Genomic DNA, 19,043 nt, shown 5'->3' with positions numbered 1-19,043 from the left:
TTTTTTTGCAGACAAGGGATCTGACATTTGCAATGTCTGTACTGAAACTACCTCTTTATTTGTCATTGTGTTGCTTTCGTTCCAATTTTTTTGGGGGTCTTATTTATTGGTTTCATTGCACCAATGTTCCATAACCAATGTTACTTTGTGTCTCTTATTTCACTTGTTAGATATTTAACAAGGTCTGATACATGTTTTTTGTTTGTTCTTCTTTTTTTAAGTGCATAAAAGCATGTTGCCTCATAACCCACTCTACCTCAGACTCACCTGCTGTCGGCAGCTTTTTATTTTTCAATGACTTCCGGCTGTCCAGCATGTTACACACTGTTAACACTCATAGTCGCTCGTTTTCAGGGAAGCTCTTTCCTCTTTTGTTTTTGTTGGTGGCTTCGTTTCATGTTAAATTAGCGTCTGAGTTTTTCTTTTATTTCACCTCTGCCCTGTTATCATGAATCCAACACCAACGATAAAGGAATGTCTCTGACAATGTCAGCGTACTGATTAAGCATTCACGTGATGCATTCTCGCTGCAGTGCTTTATTTCCCCGTGTTTTTCGGAATGCGTCTTTTTATCTTGGGAATGGCTGTTTGTTGTGCACTCTATATTCACCACATCATGATATGACACTGTTTTTCCATTGTTCTCCGTGAGCGTTGTTCACTGGTAAAGGCGGGTTGAAGGTAACAGACGCTGGGGGCTCTATCATATCGGACGCTTGGGATTGATTATCAATTGGAGAGCGTAATTTGGTCAATCTGACATCTCCTTGTGCATGCTTTTCGCTCACTGGCGTGACCCTGACACTGTTGCACGCGACCACAGGCTGCAGCAGTATTATCACTGGGGTTGAACTCGTATGGCTTTGATAGAAGCTGCCAGCCTTTAGTTACTGATATGGAACATTGTGACACCCAACAATAGGCAAAAATCTTAGAAACAGTTCAGCCTTTAACCCGTGTGTTGTCTTCATGTCAACCATGAACTTGTTGTCATTCCGGGTCAAAATTGCTTAATTTTTTTCAACCCTACAGGAGCAACCCGTTCTTACTCCCAACTCGTAAAATACGGACGCTTTGGCAGTGGCTTTCAGCGTCGGATACAACACAAAAATCACCCTTCAGCGTGTGTGTAGAACGTGGTGGACAGAGCAGCAGCTACGCGGCATTGTAAGATGATGTAGTATTAAGAGAGACAATGGTAGAAAAGTAGTATGAAATTCCGAAATTCTTTGTAGGGAGGCTGGTTGGAGGGGTTGGATGGGTCAAACAACACAAATCTTGAACCCAGGAGACCGGATTTAATGTCGTTTAACCCAACTGTCCCATTATTTTCTTAAACCCAACTGTCCCGTTCTCGTCCCGCGTGTCACATAAATGTACCTTTTTATACCAAGTGTTTTTTTTTATACCATGATCTTTTCATCAAACTAACAGCGTCAGAAGTCCCGACCCAGCGCGTTTAGATAAACCGTGCGTATATCTGACACCATTAGCGTCAGTGACAAATGCCAAAGGTCCGTATTTTACGCAATGGGAGTGAGAATATATATCTCAGGAAATACATTTTTACACACTGTCATCAGACAATTGAAATGTTGTTGTTTTTTATCTTCAGAAATCTCTTGTCTGCTCTTGTTACTTTAACTACCTGTGAAGACTGTGATACATTACGTGTTAAAAGCATGTTTAGAAATGTTTTAGGACTTGAAACCAAATAAATGTGAACGTTATGCAAGTATACAACGGACTCTCCTCCATTTTTCTGTCCCATCTTTTACTTTCATATGCACACTGTGAAACTTTTGATGTAAATTAACAGCTATAACATCACAATAGCTTACTATTGTAATGCTACACAGGATCATACTGTAAATGGCAATGCATTCTGGGAAGAAATATTACAGCACTATCCGCAAATGTTACAGATTACAGGCATTTACTGTTAATACCTATTCATCTCGGGAAAATAAAGGGAAAAGCGGAAATTACCCTACTGCCAGTATATTACTGTAAATTCAAATAATACAGTAAGAAACAGTATGTCTATTTACAGTAAAATATCTTAGACAGTATTCTTACTGTAAATAAACAGTAGTATATTACTCTAAATGTAGTGAAAAGTTTTCCGGTGAGATAAGGTGACCAGAGAAACGGATCTATTTAGTCAGTGATGCCGAGCATGTGAATGTGTTTATTTTGCATAATAAAATGATGGCAACGGTAACACAAGGAAATAACGTAATATTAATAAGATTGTGCAGTTGCGAAGAAGAAAACCCCTAGGGGCTTTTAGGAGAAATCTCACCTAAGGAAGAGAAGAAAACTGTATAAAATGAGCAATTACAAGAGTCCTAAGCACGGAATTTAAAAAACAAGCATACGGTTGACTACATAAAACAACAAAGGCATTGAATAAATGACAAGAATATAGATAAAATGAGGATATGTGGACTAATGTGTGTATGTGTGAGCAGTTATGAGAGACAGGAAGGCCTAACAAAATCGGATATGAATAGCTCAGATCAATAAATTTTGTTAAGTTTGGTTTTCAGACAGGTCCTTAGCCTCTTTTTTTTTTCTTTTTTTTTAAAGAAAAGTTGACTGAAATGCAGGTTTTGAACGGTTCAATAGCTGTTCTCCACCTGTATCAAATAGGGAATTGAAAAACCCTAACATGGAATATATTGGAAGATGTAAATATTTGGCAAGATGTGATTCGCGCTTGTGCAGAACGGCCGCCATCTTTGACAACTAGCTATGGCAACACCACTTGGATGAAGTGCAAAAATTATTTTCACTTCGGAAATGCGCATTTGTTCCTTGGGATTGTTTTAATCCAAACCGCAATCTTTTTTTCTTATCCTATCTAACAGTTTCTATATTTAACCCCACCCGACTGATTATTGGTCCCCTTTGTGCCACCCCACTCAAAAAATCCTGGAATAGCCCCTGGTGGTGCCTCAGACCCAGCTCACAGTCACCTTTTGGTGGCTGAACACATCTATCTACTGCCGTTGATACGACATAACTCTGCAACCGGCGTCACGGACCGCTGCAGCAGCTACATATATATATATATATATATATATATATATATATATATATATTATATATATATACACTCACCTAAAGGATTATTAGGAACACTTATTCAATTTCTCATTAATGCAATTATCTAATCAACCAATCACATGGCAGTTGCTTAAATGCATTTAGGGGTATGGTCAAGACAATCTCCTGAACTCCAAACTGAATGTCAGAATGAGAAAGAAAGGTGATGTAAGCAATTTGCAGCGTGGCATGGTTGTTGGTGCCAGATGGGTCGGTCTGAGTATTTCACAGTCTGCTCAGTTACTGGGATTTTCACGCACAACCATTTCTAGGGCTAACAAAGAATGGTGTGAAAAGAGAAAAACATCCAGTATGCCGCAGTCCTGTGGGCGAAAATGCCTTGTTGATGCTAGAGGTCAGAGGAGAACGGGCCGACTGATTCAAGCTGATAGAAGAGCAACTTTGATTGAAATAACCACTCGTTACAATCAAAGTATGCAGCAAAGCATTTGTGAAGCCACAACACGCACAACCTTGAGGCGGATGGCCTACAATAGCAGAAGACCCCCCATGGTACCACTTATCTCCACCACAAATGGGAAAAGAGGCTACAATTTGGAAGAGCTCACCAAAATTGGACAGTTGAAGACTGGAAAAATGTTGCCTGGTCTGATGAGCCTCGATTTCTGTTGAGACAATCAGATGGTAGAGTCAGAATTTAGCGTAAACAGAATGAGAACATGGATCCATCATGCCTTGTTACCACTGTGCAGGCTGGTGGTAGTGGTGTAATGGTGTGGGGGATGTTTTCTTGGCACACTTTAGGCCCTTAGTGCCAATTGGTCATGGTTTAAATGCCACGGCCTACCTGAGCATTGTTTCTGACCATGTCCATCCCTTTATGGCCACCATGTACCCATTCTCTGATGGCTACTTCCAACAGGATAATGCACCATGTCACAAAGCTCCAATCATTTCAAATTGGTTTCTTGAACATGACAATGAGTTCACTGTACTAAAATGTATGTATTGACAGACATGTCTTGTATAATAACAGCCCAGTCTCATGGCACACTATTTAATCCATTGATTTATGTACAGGTCACGTTAATGTCGTTTGTTCAATGGGAAGCCTATTTTGTGATCAAAGAACAATTACAGTAGCAAGTAGTACTGAAATAATGGAAATCCCCCAAGATAGGTTGGTTGGGGTGGTGGATGGGTCAAATAACAAAGGACTTTTAACCTGGAGTCAGGGGATCCCGTCCCGGGATCTGACAACTTAAAGCTATAGTGCGTAGTTTCTGTCTCCCCCATGAGGAATTCCAAGTAATGATAACAACACTGTCAGTGCATCCAAATGATACAAGCCTTCTGTAATTGCTCATGTGCCCCCACCCCTCCTCCAAGCAGTTGCTAGTAGCCAAGGAGGACACGGAGGATTAAAAGAAAATATGATTAACTCTTCAGAAGAGGCAATTATGCACACAAAAAATTGGTTTGTAAAATCTGATGTTTTATTATAAATAAAACTACAAGTCCAGCTGAAATGATTAGACCATCAAAAACACAACTGTTTGGATCCTTTACAGTTTCTGAAATAGGAGGATTTTCTTCACTTTTAATACTTTAACTACATTTTTCTGATACTTAAATAAATTTATTTAAGTAACATATTCAATGCAGGACTTTCTCTTGTAACACAGTATGTTTACAGTGTTAGTATTTTTACTTTAGTAAATGATCTGAATACTCCTTCCAACCACTGTTGGGCTGTTGTTTAGTGGTTAGCACTTCTGCCTCAGAGCAAGTTGGCACTGAGGCAGTTGTTGATAACTAAATACAGCAAAACAATAAGCATACAAAACAATGAGCATATTACTAACAACAGTAATCTGTATCAGTTTTCTTTAAATAATCTGCAGTATATCCTGATGTAAAAGTACTTTAATATTAAATGATCAGATTGCTGGCATTTTATTCTAATTTACTTGATTATAATTTGAAATTCCTGGGGAATTCTATTGGAAAGAAAAATGAACATTATTCAAATAAATTCTATAATACGTTTACATAGCAACATATAGCATATAAAACAGCGTTGCCGTAGTTCCTGTCTGCTATTTCCAACACTTTGTTTGTTTTGGTATGTTGCTGGCAATAGTCAATACTTTATCTTTTTGTCAACTAATCCCAAAAAAGTAATGTGTAAATGTGTCAACTTCCAAGTATTGTGTGTGTATCAAAGCATGACATTTCTTACTGCTCTGCGCCACACAGCTCCACTGTACATCAATGAGCTACAGTGTTGCACTGGGTGATATGTTCCTTTATCACCATAAGTGCAACAAAAATGTTCCAACTTCCAAACGGCAGCAACTGGTCACATCACCCACATGAACACCCACCACTAACACAAATGATCAAAACAAAACCAATAAACTGTCTGTTTTAACCCTTTAACCCTTCATGTATGTGTGTACATGTATGTGTGTCTGCGTGTATGCATGTGTGTCTGTGTGCATGCATGTGTCTGTATATGCATACGTGGCTATGCATATGTGTCTATGGGTATGCATGTTTGTCAGTGTGCATGCATGTATGCATGTGTGTCTGTGTATCAGTGTGTGTCTATGTGTATCAATGTGTGTCTATGCATGTGTGTCTATATGCATCCATGTGTGTCTATGCATATGTGTCTACGTGTATCCACAGGTGTCAGTGTGTATGCATGTATGTCTGTGTGTCATTGTGTGTCTGTGTGCGTGTACTGTGTGTAGAAAAGGGCGTAGGACCAGAAAAGTTTTTTTTTACCTTCTTTCTACTCCTTTTAAGAGATTGTGCTATAATGTACACATTCTTTTTCATCTGCTATTTTTAAATTATTTTTTTAATATGTTCCAAATAAACTAAACTGAGAGAAAAAATGCCATACCAATGCCATTTGGTTAGTTTAATTACACATGAGTCACCACAGTGGACACTGGTCTGTCATTCCATACACTGCCTCCAGGTGCTGTAAGTGCCACACAAATTCCACAAATCCAAGATGGCCGACAGACAGACACACATCCGAGCCATTTCATGTCACTTACATTGATTCCTCCATTTGTGGAGTTATGAGCACGCTTTTGCATGGCATTGAACAGTATAAAAAATATGTTAAGTGTAAAAACATTAGTTAAAAACCACTGCAAACACATTAGCTTATAGTTTTCACGTAATGTATCCTTATGTTCATTGGTTTTTCTAAGTACATATTTCTAAATTCTGAGATATTTCCACTGAGTGGAAAAACTCCTTTTGTTCAAAAAAATGTTTGAACTATGTTTGTTCATGCCTGAAGAAAAAAAATTAAAAACACCTGGTGAAAAAAAAATCCTGACTGATGTTTTCATAATTCATGTTTAAAAGGGCTAAAGAGCAGATTGAAAGTTCTGAGGCAGTGCATCAGATGGTTTTCACTCACAGTCCAGGATCAAGGCTAGGGTTTATTAGCGCTTCCTTTAAAGACACAGACAAGTAATAGATAAATTACATTCAAATATGATGACGCTCTGCTTTCAGATTAGATTCATTCAAACTGATTCTGACCAACAGCACAGTGACTGCACACAGCATTCTGGATGCAGTGGTAACATGTGCCCCATTTAAATAAATTAAACCGCTTTTGAGTTGTTGGAGGTCAGGGTCAGGTTAAGCCGATGCCAGGAACAAGTATGAGCTGCTGAGCTCCTGAAAGAAATGGTTTGACACATGGAGAAGTACGTTTATTGAAGCGGTTGCTGAGAGTTTGATTAAAGGATCTATACTACTTTCTTATTCGGGCGCAGAGACTTTCTGGAGTGTGAAGAAAGTCACTGCGCCCATCCAGGAGTTCGGCATCAACACATCTTCTCATTTTTACACTGTGGTCTTTGTATGGATGAAAAATATCAGGCATGAACGTCTTGAAATAATGACTTAATGAGCTCTAGTACTAAGCTACCTGTTGGCTGGCTATAGCTTTATACTTTAGTGAATGGATAGGATAGTGGCATCAACCTCTGAATTAGTGTATTTACCAGAATGATGAACTATTCTTTTAACCCCCTGTTCTATGCATATTCTGCACAATGTGTTCAGTTTTACCAACCAGTTTTGATCATTATTTATGAAAAAGCTCATTGTGCATACGTTCAGTCAGGAACACTCCCGTCATAGATTTAACCATTTATTTCTACAAATGGAAATACAGTTATGCTTGGCGATGATGGTCGTTTACAAGAGTGAGCCAAAAGAAAGACTTTGAAAACCATTTAAAACTTAGAGTCGTGTTATGACTCTGAACTAGGAAGGTGGAGGCTAGGGAGGGGGAGGCAAAGCGTTGCCAGCGGCAGCAGGGAATAAAGCAGCGTCAGTGTAGCAGGGATCAGTCAGGAAATTTAAAAGGATTGCCTTGATGTGAGAATGGCTGTGATTGGTGTGTGTCTGATAGGAACACTACCGTGCCCTGCACGAACTAACGGTAAGCTTAATTGTTAATTTATTGTTAATAATCAACCCTACAATATTGCTGCAATATACACTGTACATGACGTGATATTTAATTTTATCCATATCACCCAGCTCTAAAACACATATTCTAATTATGTCCACATTATTTGGGAAAAAAGCGGGCTGCAGCCGTAATGGACCGACAAACAGCTGTACTTCCTATATTTCACCGACTACACAGTGATGCAGATACAATGCCAATATCAGCCGTGTGCATTGCTAAAATGATACATCAGTCTAGGCCTTAACCCCCAGTCAACCTTCCACTACACACACACACACGCACGCACGCACACACATGTACACACAGATGATCGTGTCAGTGAGTGATGGTTGTCAGCGAGCTGCTGATTGCATCATGAGTGCGGAGCAAACCGGAGGTCCACGAGGCATCACTTCATCTCCTCAAGGCTGACTGAGGGGATTTTGACAGGCTGTCCTAACCCTTCAAACCCCCCCCCCCCCCCCCCTCTCCAGCCAGTCAAGGCTGCGGATCCCCCTGGGCACAACAACATCGCTGATGGGATGGGGGTGGGGAGGGGGGCTTGCAGGATGGATTTCGTACATGATTATATAAAAGAGCAGGACCTGCAATGAGTATCAGTGTGAAGGGTGTTTATTTGCCTGATGTGTTGGTGTTTCTGGTCTCACCTTGACACAAAGCATCAGACGCTGCCCTTCACGAATGCCAACCACTGAGATTGTGTTATCTGTACCCAGAGTCCAACACCCTCTTTCTCTTTGATAAAACATGTAGATCAGGCGTCTTCAACGTTTTTTAAGCCAAGGACCCCTTGACTGAGCAAGGACCCCCTACTAAGTATATTGTATAAAATTGATTTGCATCTTAAACTGGGCAAATAACATGTGGGCAACCTAAAGCATTCATACATACCTTTTTAGCACATAGAATGCCAAGCTTTAAATAAAATAAATATACAAATATTTATTGGAACCTCGATGGAGGTCATACTAAAAAAAAAGTACCTGTTGGCAGGTACCTGGTGCTCTTTTTCACAATGGAAAACCCCAAAAATGCGAGTAGAGTCGTGGCTAGTTGAGCATGTGATGGAAAAACGCCATTAGGCGCCTATCTCTTTAAGCGCCCTTGACAAAAAAGCTCGGTCTGCTCGGAGTCAGTTTTTTGGGATCTTCAGTATTTGACCTTTTGGAGTCTTTGGTCATTGCAGTCGGGGAACCTTTTACCAATTGTATAGTTGTGACATCACAACTGTTGTCTGAGGGTACGTTTAAAGGCACAGGTCCTGAATATGGGCGTGTGCATTTCTCATTTTATATGTTCACATTATTAATATAGCACCTCAACCTGCTTTATAATAAAAAAGACATTATTATCTAATTTTTTTACAATATGGGACCTTTAACTATCAATTGCCTAGCTGCCTTGTCTTCCATTTTACCAAACATACAGTTGCGTTCAAATTGATTTCCTTGCAGAAGTCAGTGGGTTCAGGTCACTTCAGTACACTGTGAAAATAATCTTGCAGACAGGGGCGTACTCCACTTAAGATAGGTAGTTGATCAAAGTCAACATTTCTTGTCAAGTTGCATTACTGTTGTTGACAAAATAATGTGGTGTGTGTGTGTGTGTGTGTGTGTGTGTGTGTATGTGTCTGTGTGTGTGTTCAAGGACGTCTGACAGATGGAGCTCACAGTGTAGGCTGGAACATAAAGCCATTAAAGTGGCACCTACACACCTACACACATTGAAGTGTTCCACACATCCAGTGCTATCTCTGCTAACTGCTTTCATTCAATGTACACCAATACACCCCCCACCCAAGCATTCACCTGTCTGATTCAATTGCTGCTGCTAAATGATTTGCCAATGCTCAGAAGCAATTTTCATTAGCATTGCAAGCTGAGTTATATCACTATCTTTGACACATACACACAATTGAAGCCTACATATCAGAATTAGAGTGATGTTTATTATGTGTAGGTTTTCATAAACACAAAGCTTGCCTCTGTAATTTTGGTGCATATCAACAAACACAGTGGGGTTGTCAAGTAAAAATCAAAAGCAAGAACTGCAAAAGTCAAGAATCATTAACAAGATAGATATTTGGAATAGTCTCATTTGAGGCCCTGTAATTGGAATAAGTACACTTTAAATTGTTCTACATAGTGAAAGACAGCGTTTTGCATGGCTTTTATTGATGTATTCAGAATTTGCAAGAAAGCTGCTTTAAAAAGAAATGACAAAATACAAGCTATGATGTCAATGTTTGTACCACTGAGTTCATGACCTCTCTAATTCAATGTATTTCTAATAGGGGGATTTTAGGCAACTTGGGGAGAGGTAACATTTGATAATTAAAAAAACTTACAAAATTTTGGCTATGCTATTCTCAGTTTTTTATATTTTATAACATTTTTAAGTTGGTCTACTTTTTGTTTTTTTTTCCACCTTCATTACACAAGACAGCTAGGAGAGACACGCAGGAAATTGTCACAGGTCAGACTCAAACTCTGGACCTCTGCGTCAAGGTACAAACCTCCAAGTATATGGGCGCCTGCTCCACCCACTGAGTCAACCCGGCCTCACAAATTGGACTACTTCTAAGCCAAATAGCACCGTTCGTCAGAAGCTCTTCTAGCTCTGAAGTCATGGCGTCTGACACCGTTTGAGATGACACAGTTGTCGAACTGGAATGTGTAGCACCGTGTTATTAGCTTTGACATCCATGAGTCCACGTGTGTAAGGCTCCGCCACACTGCACTTTGTTCTGAGAGTTGCCACGCACATGTCTCTGTGCTGTTCATTAAAATGGCGAGCAGGAAGCCCAATCCCATTCTGAACGAGACGAGTGATCGTGTCAACCAGCCCATGGTAAGGCACTGTCGAAAGGGCCGCAGCCGGTCACTGCCGTGTGGGGCAAGAGCGGCCGCCGGCTTAGTGTTTCCCTCATTTCGCCGACATGGCCGGTGGGAGATGGATGCTCGGGCGGCGCCTTTCATAATAGATAGGCACTCATACCCGTTGGCTGCATAGTGAGAGAGTGGTGAAGCTCCACATGCAGCAGCGTTGGGCCGGTGTGTGCTTGTGTGGGGAACGACTGTCATGTTGTCAGCGCAATGTTTGGTTGAGGGGAAACCAAACCTTAAGATGGGTGGAAGTGGCCCTTGAAAGGGCCGTTTTGTTCCCAGAGCTCAACCGTGGAGGGATAGGCTTTCTCTGTGTCCCATCGTTGCCAGGGTCGCCGTTGCTTGTTGGGTGGCTTTGAAGGTGGGTTAGACCAGGCAGGGACTGCCTTCATGGTCCTCCGGCTCCGCGAGGCCTGCTGTTGTTGTGGGGGAGGCTGAGGGGCAGAGTGGGGAGGGCGGCTCCTGAGCGTAAACATCTCCGCTAAAGAGATGGAACCCGCGCCAGGAGCGCTATGCCTCTCTGATCTGCCGCCTTTTTTATGATCTCCAGCCGATCCAAGAAGAGGGCCTTAGCGGTGGAGGATGGAGCCGCCTGAGGCAGAGGGAAAGGCCGCCAAAGCGGTGCCCCTGGCCGTTCTGGCAATGGGGAGAGCCGTAGAGGGCAGGGGATCAATCCCCATCTCGGGGTCCAGTCCTCCCAGGGAGGCGGAGGGACACAGTGTGACCCTTAGAGGGCAAAGCCTATACGAAACAGAACAGAACGCAAGCCTTGTTAATGACTGGATTAAGATTTGAGGTTCAGTCCCTGAGTTGGAGTCCTCAATGAGAAAGCTTGTGGAGGCCAAGCTTTTGGCAGCTAATGATCAATTCTATTCAATTCAATTCAATTTTATTTATAGTATCAATTCATAACAAGAGTTATCTCAAGACACTTTACAGATAGAGTAGGTCTAGACCACACTCCAGAATTTACAAGGACCCAACAGTTCTAGTAGTTTCCTCCAGAGCAAGCAACAGTGCAACAGTGGCGAGGAAAAACTCCCTTTTAGGAAGAAACCTCGGACAGACCCAGGCTCTTGGTAGGCGGTGTCTGACGGGCTGGTTCCATTCTTGGATGTTGGAGCAGACAGAAGTTTCCAGAATTGTCCCTTGGACCAAATGACTGTGAGGAAACATGACAAATTGTTCATACATGACTGTGATACAGTATGATCTTTAAAAAAAATAGCAAAATAATTCCTGTAAGACTTCAGCACTGCATTATAACTAAAAGCAAAACATGGCCATGTAGTGCTTTTAATAATGTTTCCACTATAATGTTTTTACTTTATTCATCTCTGCTTTGCATACATAGAGAAGCTCTGTGTCAGTACTGTTGCTTGTTATTTCAACAAATGACCTTGTTTCAGTCTGAGAAAAGGTTCTGTGTTACCTGTATCCCACTAATGGAACAGACATAAAATCTATGAACTGTTGAAAAAACACAAGGAGCTGACACAATCCACAAAAACAAATGCACAAAAACTAAAAAAAGCTACATCCACATTACAAGCCCTCCAGGCCTCTAGAGGGAGTGCTGAGTGGAACAGCTTGATTTTCGACCCCACAGGGCGAGAGAGAGAGAGAGAGAGGGAGAGAGAGAGAGAGCGAGACAGAGGGATCAATATCAGAATGGTGTGCTGTTGTGAAACGATGTGCAACTCCTTTGAGATCTTGGACTATAAACATTAAGTCTATATTTGAGACACCAGAGTGAATGAATAATGTACAGTATTGTAGATATATATATTTTTTTCTTTAAAATACAAGGAGCATAAGTATACACACCCCTACAGTATTCAATCACAAAGAAAATTGGTGTCCTTAAAAGGTTGGATTTTCCAAAATCTTTTGAATCAAGGCATTAAGATCAATTTCCAAAAGGTGTTTTTCATTCCTCTATTTAATCAACTTTAGCATGGGTGTGCAAACTTATTCTAGCCACTGTATATCTGATCCTTTGTGTCAATGCTTTATATAAATCAAATAATTGTTTCAATATGTTCTAGCATTAGAGTTCAATTCAATTAAATAAAACAAAATTTGATGTATATTGTCAAATTGTAACAGAAGTTAACTCAGGACACTTTACGTAGGTCTAGACCACACCAAAAGAGATATGACTCATGATAATCCTAACAGTGTGTATAATGGCATGACATGATGAACTATGGCAATTATAGTACCAGTAAAGAGAAAAGAACTATGACTAGCAGTGCAGGGGATGGCAGGGCATTGTGCAGGACCATGACAGCAGCTGCAGCCATGATCCAGGTGCCACCACAATCCAATCTGCTACCCGAGAAAGCACTCGAAAGGACTCTGGGCGAGTAGCTTAATTAGTAAGATGTATTATTGGGATATGAATGAAACTTCTGGAGAGAGAAAGGAGGAGAAAGGAGCTCAGTGTGTCACAGGGAGTTCCCTGGCAGTGTTAAACTATAACAGCATAACTAAGAGCTAGTCCAAGGCAAACAACAAGCTTTCTCAAAGAGGAGGGTTTTATCCTCACTCTTAAAGGTGGAGGCTTCACGAAAAACATTGAATATGATAAATTTCAAAGCTTAAAGGAAAGGGATAGCAAATAGCAGAAAACTTTAACTTTTTATATATTTTGCCACATTTAGACATTTTTTTTCTAGATGTAATGTAGGTCATTTCTGCAAACCATGAATCCACAAGTAGGTGTAATTAGTGCATAAGTAATTATTTCAATATCCCAAAAGTTTGTCATAGTTCAAAATGCTTAATACAGATTGTTTTGTTGCTATGGTAGCAATAGTATGTGTTTCAAAACTCTAAGTACAAGACTCCCAACTGATCATATTTGTAAATTATTAAATCCTGCATTCAAAGCAACTGATTCTTCTTTCATTTGGTTTGTAAACGTCTTTGTTTACAAGACCAAGGGTTGACAAAGTTACTGTAACAATCACTTCCTCCAAGACCAAACACTGTAACATACACGCATCAAATTTTCCCTTTGGAGTGATAAAGTTGATCTGTTTGCTTTACTGTTTTCAAATTACAGTTCCTGCACATTACCCATCAAATTCAACAGCAACCTACTTCTATAATTCCTGTCCTATAATCAGAACAATCATCTAAGCAACAAACTTACTGTAAGGTTTTGTCTAATTACAAATACTGTAAACACACTGTAACATAATTGAAAGAAAATAGTTTTCTGCAGTACACACTACACTAATCTACATCAGTCCACATCACAATGTACGTTTTCATTGATTATGCACCTTAGGGAAAATCTTCTTGAATGTCGAATCCAAGACTGCCATTGGTCAGCACTGATATCATCATCCACACTATTGTATTGTACACATTGTAATAATCGCAGTGGTCCTTTGTGGCCCTGATGGTTTGAGAACTACTGTGAGTTACCATCAGAGATGGCAAAAGTACTCATTTCCCGTACTCAAGTAGAAGTACAGACAATTCTGTTAAAAAATACTCTGGTAAAAGTAGAAGTACTGATTTAACTTCTTTACTCAAGTAAAAATAACAAAATACAGGCTTGGAAATTTACTTAAAGGATAAAAGTAAAAGTAGCCTTGTGAATGACAAAGCTACTTGGACCAGACACATGTTACCAGAGAGCATGCTGAGAAACTGCAGTGAACATGGAAAAAAGGCTCTTTATTCTTTATTCTTTCTGTGCCATTACTTACATTTTAAATGGCTTGGTCTGCCAATAGGCCTATACATAAAGCTTATTTATTGTGACAGAGACTCCAGGTTAATAAGATTCTGACCAAGTAGCAAGATATGAATTCAAGTGGGATTTTGTGAGAAGTCTGTATATTACCATCCAATCAGATTCCATTTGGTATTGATGACGCAAAAATAATAACTAACTCCAGTGAAATTATTTTAAACATGGGCATGGGTAGCTCTGCTTTTGCTGTTTGTGTGGTAATAAAAGAAATCAATAACATTGTAAAGGCTACCATACACAATGCATAGGAATCATATATGTACTAGTAAATAATAACAATAAACCCACTATTAATTACATTATCTTAATGAGAAAGGATGTTCAACAATCGCCATTATGTCGAATCAACACTCAGGTGTAACCTAGATAACAAGTGTAACCTAGGGAACAGTTGTAACCTAGCTAACAAGTGTAACCTGGGTAACAGGTGTAACCTAGGTAACAGGTGTATTCTAGTTAACAAGTGTAATCTAGGTAACAGGTGAAGAACACAAACAAGCTAACTTTTAAATTGGCAAGAACTACAGACCAATACAACAGCATAAGTTACAAGACTTACAGTTCTCAAAGACGCTCACGATCTCAACTGATTATCCTCCGGACAACTAGTTTCTTTTCTCTCACTTTTGTCTCTGTGTGCCGTGTGCGCCCGCTCTTGTCCGCGCTATTCCCCGACATGCACTCACAATCACACCTGATTGACGACCTTTAGTGCAAAACTAAAGTAACGAGATAATTTTGTAAAATGTAAGGAGTAGAAAGTACGGATATTCATGTTAAAGTGTAAGGAGTAAAAGTAAAAAGTCCCCGAAAAAATAAATAGTAAAGTAAAGTAAAAATATCTGAAAAATCTATTTGAGTACAGTAACGAAGTATTTGTACTTCGTTACTTACCATCTCTGGTTGCCATCACTAAGGTTGTTGGTCCAAATCCCACCGAGGTCCCAAACAAATCTCACACGTTAGGGTAGGATTCTGAAGTTTATGAAACACACAAACAGTATATTAGGCAAATATTCATTTGACTATCAGTTATAAACACTGAGCACAGTGTTATAACAATAGAGAAGAAAATCCTATCCAAAATTATGCTCAGTGGTAGAGTTGTCGCTATATAGGAACAGTCCATTTACATTTACTTCAAATTAAAGTATTGCAATGTGAAACTAGTCTTTCTAAATGTTTTTTTTGTACAGAGTCAATGCAAGATGTACCTAGAGTTCTGAAAAGAGGTACTTTTTGATGATCTGTTGCTTTAATTTGTCCTTGAGCTAGTGAAATATTACCACATGCTTGTGAAAATAGTAACATGACAGTAAGATAACAGAGTGCGGAACTATTAGACCACCCTTGATCACACAATAACTCCCAAAGGTTAATTTTCGAAAAATGCAATTAAGCAATATACTTCATTCCATGCTAACTTTGTCTCATCTGTCCAAGGTATTTTAGATTTTGAAAGGCCAGACAAAAGTAAGAAACATAATTTGTTTGACTTCATCCCCAATCAATAAATCAGTCAATAAATGAATTGTATTTGTCACATGAAATCGCACTAGGTACAATTACTCCTTCAACTCAGTATGTGGCTATCAGATCAGCACACAGAAAAAGAGACACCCGGTTGAATGGCAACGACACGCCAGGATCCAGCCAAGTCCCGGCGAAAGGACAACATAGCTCTAGCAATCTGGCTGGAAACGGACCCGGGCACGAAGGCCACCCATCTCCCCCCCTGACACCTGCACACTGGACAGCAGGACCCCCAACAAAGAAGTCCCCCCAGATTATTCCACTTGAGAAATGTTTTATCTGAAGTAGGCAGTAAAAAGGATAATATCCAACCATTGCAAATTGTTTTAAACTGTCCTCGGCTTCAATTGGTGCTGTAAATGATGGGACTGCCATTCTAATTACATTTCTTTACAGAGATGATAAAAGTATTGCAAATGTCGTACGCTATAAACAGAAATAAGAAGTTTTAGCAAATAAATCAAATCAAATATTGAGATTTTTTAAAAACTTCCCCTCACAACATTGTACTCTGAAGTTGAAGCGTTCATGGTATGAGTGTACTGAGAGGACCCCCCCCCCCCCTTCCTCTCCGCATTGTACAAGCACACGCGAGTCTGCTTTTGGCCTACTGTATTTACGTCAGCCAGGACATGTCAAGGCTGGAACTGGCTGTGCAGCTCTGCCTAAACTCTTCCACTTTGGCTTCTCCTGGCTCGCGTTAGCAGAGCGTGTGCTCCACCGCTCTCCTGAAGCGTGCCTTCACCAGGTGTGGTCCTCCTCCCTCCGCACCCTATCCCTCCTCCCTCCCGTCTCCCTCTCATCTCGTTCCCCGTGACCCTGATCCATTACGACCTAGACGCTGATAACGGGAGAACAGCCCCGCCATTCCTGACCCCTCGCCAACTGACACACTTCCAGAGGGGGATAACCTTGTTCCCTCACATTTCTCTGATGCCTCTGCAGCCAGTTCCTCTGTGCTCCTTAAAGGACTCTCAACATCTGTGTCTCCATAGCCATCTTTCTTTTTAAACGGTCAAGATCATTTTTTAAAGCAAACGTTTCAAAATTCGCAAAAATCAATCCATCAACTGGTTTGGACCAACTAAACTAGGCTACAGCGTAGTGTCGTCAGATGTTGGCACATTGCTGTCACGCCTTGTTCACACTACACAACTTTAGCCCTGATGTTCCACTCACCAAGGGTTTTTTCGAGCTCTTCGACAAAGATCCAGACCCAGATCGGAGGCAAGATGCAGTTGGCTATATGTTTGAAAATCAGTGCTTGAGTACTATGTGTGAAGTGTCCAAAGACGCAAGCCGAGAGGCTCGCTGGTAAGGCTGGGTATCCTTGAAAAAATGTCTGTAACAATACCGTGACTTTGATCCCGGTTGGATAACTTTTTTGATACCAATTTTATAAAACAAAAAGACATTACAACATTACAAATTATTCAGCTACTACAATATAAGCCCATCGGCCCATCGAACACATTATTAGTTTCTTTGTAGGAGCATGCTGCATGTTTATTGGCTCACTGACGCTGATGAGACTCCTTAGGTATTAAAACTTGGGTATTGAATGACATTGCATTTTTTGAAACGCCATATTTTGTGTCTATAAAGTAATGAATTTGGTACCCAGCTCTACTCGCTGGTGCCTTGCAGATGCATCCCAGATATCGAGCAAGCTAAATATTTGGACTTGTCAGTGGAGTCCAAGAGCCAATGAGACCAAGACGCAGGTTGAATGGACGGCGTCAACTATAACAATTGGCCTCATTCACCTATATCTTCCTAAATTTTTTCTTAAATATTTTCTCAAGGAAGTCCCTAAGAAAAGTCTACGTCTTATTCATGACGTGTTCTTAAGCAGCAGAATTGCTCCCAGGTGTGTTCTTAGAATGACTTCGTAAATTGACAGCTTGCTCCTATTTAGCATAGGTAAACGTCCGGTTAATTCCCATAAAAGGGCGTGAGATGGCAGGGCCGTGTTGTGTGCACACTTAGAGAAATGTCCAAAATACGTGGCGAAGACGGTGGAGGCCTCGACTCCAAAAGAAAGAAAAACTTTAGTCATTCTGAAGTGGAGGAAATGCTGCAAGAAGTTAACAAAAAACGAGACATTTAGAAGCGTTAGCAGCAAATAAAACAGATGCATGGACTTTAGTTACCCATGCAGTGAATGCTGTATGTGGAGAAGGGCACAGAACCGATAAAGTAGAAAAGAAATGGTTTAATCTGAAATCTGAGACAAATTTTCTTATTTCAAAACATAGAAGATACTCTTGGCGTATAACTAGAGGGATCAATCACTTATTATTGGATGGCAGGGTTCCCTGTTAGCATAATTGATGTGAATTGAATGCAAAGCAAGTTTATTTATATAGGCCTATTGCATAAACAAAGTAATTAGTCACAAAATAAAGAGAAAGGTTAAATTTTAAAACAGTGTAACGGTTTTGCGCGAACCAACTAAACTAGGCTACAGCGTAGTGTCGTCAGATGTTGGCACATTGCTGTCACGCCTTGTTCACACTACACAACTTTAGCCCTGATGTTCCACTCACCAAGGGTTTTTTCGAGCTCTTCGACAAAGATCCAGACCCAGATCGGAGGCAAGATGCAGTTGGCTATGTGTTTGAAAATCAGTGCTTGAGTACTATGTGTGAAGTGTCCAAAGACCCTTGGTTTCAAGGGCCAAGGGGTAAGGATAAGGGGCAAGGGGTAGGGGTAAGACAGAGAAATGGGATTCAGCTAATGGAACTGGAACCAAAGCCAAGCCACCAAAGGTGTTAGGTGTTTTGTTGGTGGAAGATTTGGCAGAAATCCGCAACCACAATGTCTTACCACCCAGTGATAGAGACGTGCACCCAGATGCTAAGCTGAGCATGGGGGTAGTTACTGTGCTATCACTGTGTTATGTGTGTCCACAGAGCTCACATCCTTAGCACCCATATGAATGTACTCACTGGCTACATAATAACTGGGTAGCAACTGGACCAACACATGTCCCCTGACCACTGGGTTTCTTTGCATAAATTGCCAAGGAAAGAGACTCAATTAATTTTCATTTGGTTCACATCTTGCCACTGTGTTTTGAAAATATATCCATCAAGAACTGTCTTTCTCTCCTCAGTGTTTTGCTCGTTCTTCCGGCCCGAGTCCATGTTTTTTTAAACGGCCTCTTTTATGACAGCTAATTACCAACCAGCCTGCTGTGGCCTTGGAAATGAATGTTACTCATAAAGCAACACTTCAACATCTGGTGTCCAGATAATAA

This window comes from Etheostoma spectabile, chromosome 5 (assembly GCF_008692095.1).
Source record: "Etheostoma spectabile isolate EspeVRDwgs_2016 chromosome 5, UIUC_Espe_1.0, whole genome shotgun sequence".
NCBI lineage: Eukaryota > Metazoa > Chordata > Actinopteri > Perciformes > Percidae > Etheostoma > Etheostoma spectabile.
Note: the sequence above shows the minus strand (reverse complement) of the source record.